Here is a 12,500-nt window from a genome sequence, read left to right as displayed (position 1 = left end):
ATATCGCTAAAAAAAAGTATTAATACCGTAAATGCCATTTAAAAAATACTTGATATATTATTGGTTATATGAAACTAAGACATTTCGCAGCATTCGTTTTAGGTATAAAAATCAATTTATTGAAGGAATTGATATATGCCAGTAAAATGGTGTATTTTTAATTTCTTTCAATAAAAACATATATGACAAAATTACCAAACCAATATATAAAACTCTAAGCGGTGGATCACTCGGCTCATGGGTCGATGAAGAACGCAGCAAACTGTGCGTCATCGTGTGAACTGCAGGACACATGAACATCGACATTTTGAACGCATATCGCAGTCCATGCTGTTATGTACTTTAATTAATTTTATAGTGCTGCTTGGACTACATATGGTTGAGGGTTGTAAGACTATGCTAATTAAGTTGTTTATATAAATTTTATAATGAAATTTTATAAGCATATGGTATATTATTGGATAATAATAATTTAATTATTATATTATTCATAATATTAACAAATATATGAAAAACATTATCTCACATTAGTAAATAATTTGAATGTGAAAAACGAAGAGAAATATTTTCTTTTTCAATCAAATAATACTGAGAAATGTCTAGCATAAAAAATTTATCTAGAATTGTCTCTTATTAAAGATTAGTAAATAGAAAGCCGTTGACAATATTATTATTCTTCGTTGATTCGTTAGACCAAACAAATGCCATACAAATATATAAAATATATAACGAATTTAATAAAATGTTTTATCATTATATATAAAGAATTAATTGCAAAAAAAGTTATACACAACCTCAACTCATATGGGACTACCCCCTGAATTTAAGCATATTAATTAGGGGAGGAAAAGAAACTAACCAGGATTTTCTTAGTAGCGGCGAGCGAAAAGAAATCAGTTCAGCACTAAGTCACTTTGTCTATATGGCAAATGTGAGATGCAGTGTATGGAGCGTCAATATTCTAGTATGAGAAATTAACGATTTAAGTCCTTCTTAAATGAGGCCATTTACCCATAGAGGGTGCCAGGCCCGTATAACGTTAATGATTACTAGATGATGTTTCCAAAGAGTCGTGTTGCTTGATAGTGCAGCACTAAGTGGGTGGTAAACTCCATCTAAAACTAAATATAACCATGAGACCGATAGTAAACAAGTACCGTGAGGGAAAGTTGAAAAGAACTCTGAATAGAGAGTTAAACAGTACGTGAAACTGCTTAGAGGTTAAGCCCGATGAACCTGAATATCCGTTATGGAAAATTCATCATTAAAATTGTAATATTTAAACAATATTATGATAATAGTGTGCATTTTTTCCATATAAGGACATTGTAATCTATTAGCATACAAAATTTATCATAAAATATAACTTATAGTTTATTCAAATTAATTTGCTTGCATTTTAACACAGAATAAATGTTATTAATTTGATAAAGTGCTGATAGATTTATATGAATACAGTGCGTTAATTTTTCGGAATTATATAATGGCATAATTATCATTGATTTTTGTGTTTATTATATGCACTTGTATGATTAACAATGCGAAAGATTCAGGATACCTTCGGGACCCGTCTTGAAACACGGACCAAGGAGTCTAACATATGTGCAAGTTATTGGGATATAAACCTAATAGCGTAATTAACTTGACTAATAATGGGATTAGTTTTTTAACTATTTATAGCTAATTAACACAATCCCGGGGCGTTCTATATAGTTATGTATAATGATATTTATATTATTTATGCCTCTAACTGGAACGTACCTTGAGCATATATGCTGTGACCCGAAAGATGGTGAACTATACTTGATCAGGTTGAAGTCAGGGGAAACCCTGATGGAAGACCGAAACAGTTCTGACGTGCAAATCGATTGTCAGAATTGAGTATAGGGGCGAAAGACCAATCGAACCATCTAGTAGCTGGTTCCTTCCGAAGTTTCCCTCAGGATAGCTGGTGCATTTTAATGTTATATAAAATAATCTTATCTGGTAAAGCGAATGATTAGAGGCCTTAGGGTCGAAACGATCTTAACCTATTCTCAAACTTTAAATGGGTAAGAACCTTAACTTTCTTGATATGAAGTTCAAGGTTATGATATAATGTGCCCAGTGGGCCACTTTTGGTAAGCAGAACTGGCGCTGTGGGATGAACCAAACGTAATGTTACGGTGCCCAAATTAACAACTCATGCAGATACCATGAAAGGCGTTGGTTGCTTAAAACAGCAGGACGGTGATCATGGAAGTCGAAATCCGCTAAGGAGTGTGTAACAACTCACCTGCCGAAGCAACTAGCCCTTAAAATGGATGGCGCTTAAGTTGTATACCTATACATTACCGCTAAAGTAGATGATTTATATTACTTGTGATATAAATTTTGAAACTTTAGTGAGTAGGAAGGTACAATGGTATGCGTAGAAGTGTTTGGCGTAAGCCTGCATGGAGCTGCCATTGGTACAGATCTTGGTGGTAGTAGCAAATAATCGAATGAGACCTTGGAGGACTGAAGTGGAGAAGGGTTTCGTGTGAACAGTGGTTGATCACGAGTTAGTCGGTCCTAAGTTCAAGGCGAAAGCCGAAAATTTTCAAGTAAAACACAAATGCCATACAAATATAATTATATTATATAAATCAAGCTAATTAATATACTTGAATAATTTTGAACGAAAGGGAATACGGTTCCAATTCCGTAACCTGTTGAGTATCCGTTTGTTATTAAATATGGGCCTCGTGCTCATCCTGGCAACAGGAACGACCATAAAGAAGCCGTCGAGAGATATCGGAAGAGTTTTCTTTTCTGTTTTATAGCCGTACTACCATGGAAGTCTTTCGCAGAGAGATATGGTAGATGGGCTAGAAGAGCATGACATATACTGTTGTGTCGATATTTTCTCCTCGGACCTTGAAAATTTATGGTGGGGACACGCAAACTTCTCAACAGGCCGTACCAATATCCGCAGCTGGTCTCCAAGGTGAAGAGTCTCTAGTCGATAGAATAATGTAGGTAAGGGAAGTCGGCAAATTAGATCCGTAACTTCGGGATAAGGATTGGCTCTGAAGATTGAGATAGTCGGGCTTGATTGGGAAACAATAACATGGTTTATGTGCTCGTTCTGGGTAAATAGAGTGTCTGGCATTTATGTTGGTCACTTGTTCCCCGGATAGTTTAGTTACGTAGCCAATTGTGGAACTTTCTTGCTAAAATTTTTAAGAATACTAATTGGGTTAAACCAATTAGTTCTTATTAATTATAACGATTATCAATTAACAATCAATTCAGAACTGGCACGGACTTGGGGAATCCGACTGTCTAATTAAAACAAAGCATTGTGATGGCCCTAGCGGGTGTTGACACAATGTGATTTCTGCCCAGTGCTCTGAATGTCAAAGTGAAGAAATTCAAGTAAGCGCGGGTCAACGGCGGGAGTAACTATGACTCTCTTAAGGTAGCCAAATGCCTCGTCATCTAATTAGTGACGCGCATGAATGGATTAACGAGATTCCTACTGTCCCTATCTACTATCTAGCGAAACCACAGCCAAGGGAACGGGCTTGGAATAATTAGCGGGGAAAGAAGACCCTTTTGAGCTTGACTCTAATCTGGCAGTGTAAGGAGACATAAGAGGTGTAGAATAAGTGGGAGATATTAGACTTCGGTTTGGTATCGCCAATGAAATACCACTACTCTTATTGTTTCCTTACTTACTTGATTAAATGGAACGTGTATCATTTCCTAGCCATTATACGGATATATTTATTATATCTTATGGTATTGGGTTTTGATGCAAGCTTCTTGATCAAAGTATCACGAGTTTGTTATATAATCGCAAACAAATTCTTTAATAAAACGGTGCATTTATGTATTTTTGATTTGAAAATTTGGTATAACTCCAATTACTCAGGTATGATCCAATTCAAGGACATTGCCAGGTAGGGAGTTTGACTGGGGCGGTACATCTCTCAAATAATAACGGAGGTGTCCCAAGGCCAGCTCAGTGCGGACAGAAACCACACATAGAGCAAAAGGGCAAATGCTGACTTGATCTCGGTGTTCAGTACACACAGGGACAGCAAAAGCTCGGCCTATCGATCCTTTTGGTTTAAAGAGTTTTTAACAAGAGGTGTCAGAAAAGTTACCATAGGGATAACTGGCTTGTGGCGGCCAAGCGTTCATAGCGACGTCGCTTTTTGATCCTTCGATGTCGGCTCTTCCTATCATTGTGAAGCAAAATTCACCAAGCGTTGGATTGTTCACCCATGCAAGGGAACGTGAGCTGGGTTTAGACCGTCGTGAGACAGGTTAGTTTTACCCTACTAATGACAAAACGTTGTTGCGACAGCATTCCTGCGTAGTACGAGAGGAACCGCAGGTACGGACCAATGGCACAATACTTGTTCGAGCGAACAGTGGTATGACGCTACGTCCGTTGGATTATGCCTGAACGCCTCTAAGGTCGTATCCGTGCTGGACTGCAATGATAAATAAGGGGCAATTTGCATTGTATGGCTTCTAAACCATTTAAAGTTTATAATTTACTTTATAAACGACAATGGATGTGATGCCAATGTAATTTGTAACATAGTAAATTGGGAGGATCTTTGATCACCTGATGCCGCGCTAGTTACATATAAAAGCATTATTTAATACAATGACAAAGCCTAGAATCAATTGTAAACGACTTTTGTAACAGGCAAGGTGTTGTAAGTGGTTGAGCAGCTGCCATACTGCGATCCACTGAAGCTTATCCTTTGCTTGATGATTCGATAATAAAGATGTTGCAAGCGGGCATAATCATTATGCTTGCTTGCAGCATCGCACGCCACTTTGTTTGTGGTGTGTAAGGTAGGGAAGAAGAAATATAAAAGACCTAAATTGGAAACATCAATATATAAGTAAATATTGAACAAACAAAATGTATCGTCATCTTATTAGTGACGCGATGATAAAGTGGCAAACATATTCCATGTATAAATATTCCTATGGTATTAAAATTCAAGTAAAGAGGACATATATAAAAGTTTGTATATATGGTTCATTCAATGGTAGCAGCGGTTGGTTGGTTGGTGTCTGCTCCTCTTATTGTTCAAAACTTATGTTATGGTAGCAAGTCTATATCGTCATATTATTAGTGACGCGAAAAAGTAGTGGCAAAACATATTCCATGTATAAATAAATATTCCTATGGTATTGAAATTCAAGTAAAGAGGCCATTCAAGTAAAGAGGACTTATATAAATATAAGTATATATAATGGTAGCAGCGCGGTTGGTTGGTTGGTGTGTCTGCTCCTCTTATTGTTCAAAACTTATGTTATGGTAGCAAGACTGTATCGTCATATTATTAGTGACGCGAAAAAGTAGTGGCAAAACATATTCCATGTATAAATATTCCTATGGTATTGAAATTCAACTAAAGAGGACATATAAAATTACTATCAATGGTAGCAGTGGTTGGTTGGTTGGTGGTTGGTTGGCGGCTGCTCCTATTATTGTTCAAGACTTATGTTATGGTAGCAAGTCTGTATCGTCATATTAATTATTAGTGACGCGAAAAAGTAGTGGAAATCATATTCCATGTATAAATAGATTCCTATGGTAATGAAATTTTCAAGTAAAGAGAGGACCATTCAAGTAAGAGGACATATAAAAAGTAAGTATATGTTCCTCCAATGGTAGCAGTGGTTGGTTGGTTGGCGGCTGATCCTCTTATTGTTCAAAACTTATTTTATCAATATGAGTTTGGCAATACAATAAAGAAGACCAATCTAATCCATATAAAACTAAATGTATTATATGGATATGCTTAGGAAACCCATATATTCATAAAAAAAAATTATGTATAGAAAATTATACATATATCTTTTATATAAATGAATCGTATGGATATCGCCTTATGGTAGGTATAATAACTTTTTAAGGCATAATAATGTATAATATAGAAAATATACATTGAAATATAAATGCATTTTTATAGATATGGCGGCATATAAGTGCCATATACACAAGAATAAATAATAGAATTTACCAATATATAATTAAAATGAGATATATAAACCTAGTGAGGGGCTGCACTAGTATATGAATCGTATGGATATGGCTTATAGGTATAATACCTATAAGGCATAATAATGTATAATATAATAAATATAAATTAAGATATGAATGAATTATATAAATATGGCATAGAAATGCCATATACATACATAAGAATAAATGGTAGAATTTACCCATATATCACTGAAACACGATATATAAACCTAATGATAGCTGGCACTAGTACTGTAAACATGCACGCAATAGTGCGTGGGGTAAAAAACTACTATAGGGAGGTGGTCGTTGGCGGGCCCCTCCTCGTATTGGTCAAAACTTATGTTATGCATATGAATTTGTCAATACTATATAGAACGCCAAGCATATCCATATAAACTATGGATATGCATAGAAATCCATACAAAAGTAAAAAAAAATTATGTATAGAAAAATATACATATATTTATATAAGTGAATCGTATGGATATGGCTTATAGGTATAATACCTATAAGGCATAATAATGTATAACAAGTAAATATACATTGAAATGTGAATGCATTGTATGGATATGGCATATAAATGCCATATATATAGAAATAAATTGTATATCAATGATATAACAATTATAAACCTAGTGAGGGGCGGCACTAGTGAATGAATCGTATGGATATGGCTTATAGGTATAATACCTATAAGGCATAATAATGTATAATATAATAAATATACATTAAGATATGAATGGATTGTATAAATATGGCATAGAAATGCCATATACATAAGAATAAATGGTAGAATTTACCCATATATCACTGAAACACGATATATAAACCTAGTGATAGCTGGCACTAGTACTGTAAACAGGCACGCAATAGTGCGTGGGGTAAAAAACTACTATAGGGAGGTGGTCGTTGGCGGGCCCCTCCTCGTATTGGTCAAAACTTATGTTATGCATATGAATTTGTCAATACTATATAGAACGCCAAGCATATCCATATAAACTATGGATATGCATAGAAATCCATACAAAAGTAAAAAAAAATTATGTATAGAAAAATATACATATATTTATATAAGTGAATCGTATGGATATGGCTTATAGGTATAATACCTATAAGGCATAATAATGTATAACAAGTAAATATACATTGAAATGTGAATGCATTGTATGGATATGGCATATAAATGCCATATATATAGAAATAAATTGTATATCAATGATATAACAATTATAAACCTAGTGAGGGGCGGCACTAGTGAATGAATCGTATGGATATGGCTTATAGGTATAATACCTATAAGGCATAATAATGTATAATATAATAAATATACATTAAGATATGAATGGATTGTATAAATATGGCATAGAAATGCCATATACATAAGAATAAATGGTAGAATTTACCCATATATCACTGAAACACGATATATAAACCTAGTGATAGCTGGCACTAGTACTGTAAACAGGCACGCAATAGTGCGTGGGGTAAAAAACTACTATAGGGAGGTGGTCGTTGGCGGGCCCCTCCTCGTATTGGTCAAAACTTATGTTATGCATATGAATTTGTCAATACTATATAGAACGCCAAGCATATCCATATAAACTATGGATATGCATAGAAAACCATACAAAAGTAAAAAAAAATTATGTATAGAAAAATATACATATATTTATATAAGTGAATCGTATGGATATGGCTTATAGGTATAATACCTATAAGGCATAATAATGTATAACAAGTAAATATACATTGAAATGTGAATGCATTGTATGGATATGGCATATAAATGCCATATATATAGAAATAAATTGTATATCAATGATATAACAATTATAAACCTAGTGAGGGGCGGCACTAGTGAATGAATCGTATGGATATGGCTTATAGGTATAATACCTATAAGGCATAATAATGTATAATATAATAAATATACATTAAGATATGAATGGATTGTATAAATATGGCATAGAAATGCCATATACATAAGAATAAATGGTAGAATTTACCCATATATCACTGAAACACGATATATAAACCTAGTGATAGCTGGCACTAGTACTGTAAACAGGCACGCAATAGTGCGTGGGGTAAAAAACTACTATAGGGAGGTGGTCGTTGGCGGGCCCCTCCTCGTATTGGTCAAAACTTATGTTATGCATATGAATTTGTCAATACTATATAGAACGCCAAGCATATCCATATAAACTATGGATATGCATAGAAAACCATACAAAAGTAAAAAAAAATTATGTATAGAAAAATATACATATATTTATATAAGTGAATCGTATGGATATGGCTTATAGGTATAATACCTATAAGGCATAATAATGTATAACAAGTAAATATACATTGAAATGTGAATGCATTGTATGGATATGGCATATAAATGCCATATATATAGAAATAAATTGTATATCAATGATATAACAATTATAAACCTAGTGAGGGGCGGCACTAGTGAATGAATCGTATGGATATGGCTTATAGGTATAATACCTATAAGGCATAATAATGTATAATATAATAAATATACATTAAGATATGAATGGATTGTATAAATATGGCATAGAAATGCCATATACATAAGAATAAATGGTAGAATTTACCCATATATCACTGAAACACGATATATAAACCTAGTGATAGCTGGCACTAGTACTGTAAACAGGCACGCAATAGTGCGTGGGGTAAAAAACTACTATAGGGAGGTGGTCGTTGGCGGGCCCCTCCTCGTATTGGTCAAAACTTATGTTATGCATATGAATTTGTCAATACTATATAGAACGCCAAGCATATCCATATAAACTATGGATATGCATAGAAATCCATACAAAAGTAAAAAAAAATTATGTATAGAAAAATATACATATATTTATATAAGTGAATCGTATGGATATGGCTTATAGGTATAATACCTATAAGGCATAATAATGTATAACAAGTAAATATACATTGAAATGTGAATGCATTGTATGGATATGGCATATAAATGCCATATATATAGAAATAAATTGTATATCAATGATATAACAATTATAAACCTAGTGAGGGGCGGCACTAGTGAATGAATCGTATGGATATGGCTTATAGGTATAATACCTATAAGGCATAATAATGTATAATATAATAAATATACATTAAGATATGAATGGATTGTATAAATATGGCATAGAAATGCCATATACATAAGAATAAATGGTAGAATTTACCCATATATCACTGAAACACGATATATAAACCTAGTGATAGCTGGCACTAGTACTGTAAACAGGGCACGCAATAGTGCGTGGGGTAAAAAACTACTATAGGGAGGTGGTCGTTGGCGGGCCCCTCCTCGTATTGGTCAAAACTTATGTTATGCATATGAATTTGTCAATACTATATAGAACGCCAAGCATATCCATATAAACTATGGATATGCATAGAAAATCCATACAAAAGTAAAAAAAAATTATGTATAGAAAAATATACATATATTTATATAAGTGAATCGTATGGATATGGCTTATAGGTATAATACCTATAAGGCATAATAATGTATAACAAGTAAATATACATTGAAATGTGAATGCATTGTATGGATATGGCATATAAATGCCATATATATAGAAATAAATTGTATATCAATGATATAACAATTATAAACCTAGTGAGGGGCGGCACTAGTGAATGAATCGTATGGATATGGCTTATAGGTATAATACCTATAAGGCATAATAATGTATAATATAATAAATATACATTAAGATATGAATGGATTGTATAAATATGGCATAGAAATGCCATATACATAAGAATAAATGGTAGAATTTACCCATATATCACTGAAACACGATATATAAACCTAGTGATAGCTGGCACTAGTACTGTAAACAGGCACGCAATAGTGCGTGGGGTAAAAAACTACTATAGGGAGGTGGTCGTTGGCGGGCCCCTCCTCGTATTGGTCAAAACTTATGTTATGCATATGAATTTGTCAATACTATATAGAACGCCAAGCATATCCATATAAACTATGGATATGCATAGAAAACCATACAAAAGTAAAAAAAATTATGTATAGAAAAATATACATATATTTATATAAGTGAATCGTATGGATATGGCTTATAGGTATAATACCTATAAGGCATAATAATGTATAACAAGTAAATATACATTGAAATGTGAATGCATTGTATGGATATGGCATATAAATGCCATATATATAGAAATAAATTGTATATCAATGATATAACAATTATAAACCTAGTGAGGGGCGGCACTAGTGAATGAATCGTATGGATATGGCTTATAGGTATAATACCTATAAGGCATAATAATGTTATAATATAATAAATATACATTAAGATATGAATGGATTGTATAAATATGGCATAGAAATGCCATATACATAAGAATAAATGGTAGAATTTACCCATATATCACTGAAACACGATATATAAACCTAGTGATAGCTGGCACTAGTACTGTAAACAGGCACGCAATAGTGCGTGGGGTAAAAAAACTACTATAGGGAGGTGGTCGTTGGCGGGCCCCTCCTCGTATTGGTCAAAACTTATGTTATGCATATGAATTTGTCAATACTATATAGAACGCCAAGCATATCCATATAAACTATGGATATGCATAGAAAACCATACAAAAGTAAAAAAAAATTATGTATAGAAAAAAAATATACATATATTTATATAAGTGAATCGTATGGATATGGCTTATAGGTATAATACCTATAAGGCATAATAATGTATAACAAGTAAATATACATTGAAATGTGAATGCATTGTATGGATATGGCATATAAATGCCATATATATAGAAATAAATTGTATATCAATGATATAACAATTATAAACCTAGTGAGGGGCGGCACTAGTGAATGAATCGTATGGATAGGCTTATAGGTATAATACCTATAAGGCATAATAATGTATAATATAATAAATATACATTAAGATATGAATGGATTGTATAAATATGGCATAGAAATGCCATATACATAAGAATAAATGGTAGAATTTACCCATATATCACTGAAACACGATATATAAACCTAGTGATAGCTGGCACTAGTACTGTAAACAGGCACGCAATAGTGCGTGGGGTAAAAAACTACTATAGGGAGGTGGTCGTTGGCGGGCCCCTCCTCGTATTGGTCAAAACTTATGTTATGCATATGAATTTGTCAATACTATATAGAACGCCAAGCATATCCATATAAACTATGGATATGCATAGAAATCCAACAAAAATAAAAAAAAATTATGTATAGAAAAATATACATATATTTATATAAGTGAATCGTATGGATATGGCTTATAGGTATAATACCTATAAGGCATAATAATGTATAACAAGTAAATATACATTGAAATGTGAATGCATTGTATGGATATGGCATATAAATGCCATATATATAGAAATAAATTGTATATCAATGATATAACAATTATAAACCTAGTGAGGGGCGGCACTAGTGAATGAATCGTATGGATATGGCTTATAGGTATAATACCTATAAGGCATAATAATGTATAATATAATAAATATACATTAAGATATGAATGGATTGTATAAATATGGCATAGAAATGCCATATACATAAGAATAAATGGTAGAATTTACCCATATATCACTGAAACATGATATATAAACCTAGTGATAGCTGGCACTAGTACTGTAAACAGGCACGCAGTAGTGCGTGGGGTAAAAAACTACTATAGGGAGGTGGTCGTTGGCGGGCCCCTCCTCGTATTGGTCAAACTTATGTTATGCATATGAATTTGTCAATACTATATAGAACGCCAAGCATATCCATATAAACTATGGATATGCATAGAAATCCATACAAAAGTAAAAAAAAATTATGTATAGAAAAATATACATATATTTATATAAGTGAATCGTATGGATATGGCTTATAGGTATAATACCTATAAGGCATAATAATGTATAACAAGTAAATATACATTGAAATGTGAATGCATTGTATGGATATGGCATATAAATGCCATATATATAGAAATAAATTGTATATCAATGATATAACAATTATAAACCTAGTGAGGGGCGGCACTAGTGAATGAATCGTATGGATATGGCTTATAGGTATAATACCTATAAGGCATAATAATGTATAATATAATAAATATACATTAAGATATGAATGGATTGTATAAATATGGCATAGAAATGCCATATACATAAGAATAAATGGTAGAATTTACCCATATATCACTGAAACATGATATATAAACCTAGTGATAGCTGGCACTAGTACTGTAAACAGGCACGCAGTAGTGCGTGGGGTAAAAAACTACTATAGGGAGGTGGTCGTTGGCGGGCCCCTCCTCGTATTGGTCAAAACTTATGTTATGCGTAAACATATGATTTTGTCAATACTATAAAGAAAACTTGTTTTGTACATACAAAACTAAATGAATTATATGGATATTGAAAAATAAATGGCATT

At 33.0% G+C, this 12,500-nt stretch overlaps 2 non-coding genes across 2 annotated transcripts; both read left to right on the top strand.

The window, feature by feature from the left end:
• Window positions 1-210: 210 nt before the first annotated feature.
• On the top strand, window positions 211-389 carry LOC119559121. The gene has a single exon (XR_005220680.1). It is a non-coding gene; the product is annotated as a 5.8S ribosomal RNA (ribosomal RNA).
• Window positions 390-790: 401 nt separating this feature from the next.
• LOC119559115 lies at window positions 791-4,761 on the top strand. The gene has a single exon (XR_005220674.1). It is a non-coding gene; the product is annotated as a large subunit ribosomal RNA (ribosomal RNA).
• Window positions 4,762-12,500: the final 7,739 nt, after the last annotated feature.

The sequence above is a fragment of the Drosophila subpulchrella genome, unplaced genomic scaffold, assembly GCF_014743375.2.
Source record: "Drosophila subpulchrella strain 33 F10 #4 breed RU33 unplaced genomic scaffold, RU_Dsub_v1.1 Primary Assembly Seq173, whole genome shotgun sequence".
In the NCBI taxonomy this organism is placed as follows: Eukaryota; Metazoa; Arthropoda; class Insecta; order Diptera; family Drosophilidae; genus Drosophila; species Drosophila subpulchrella.
This window is presented reverse-complemented; position numbering and strand designations above follow the sequence as displayed.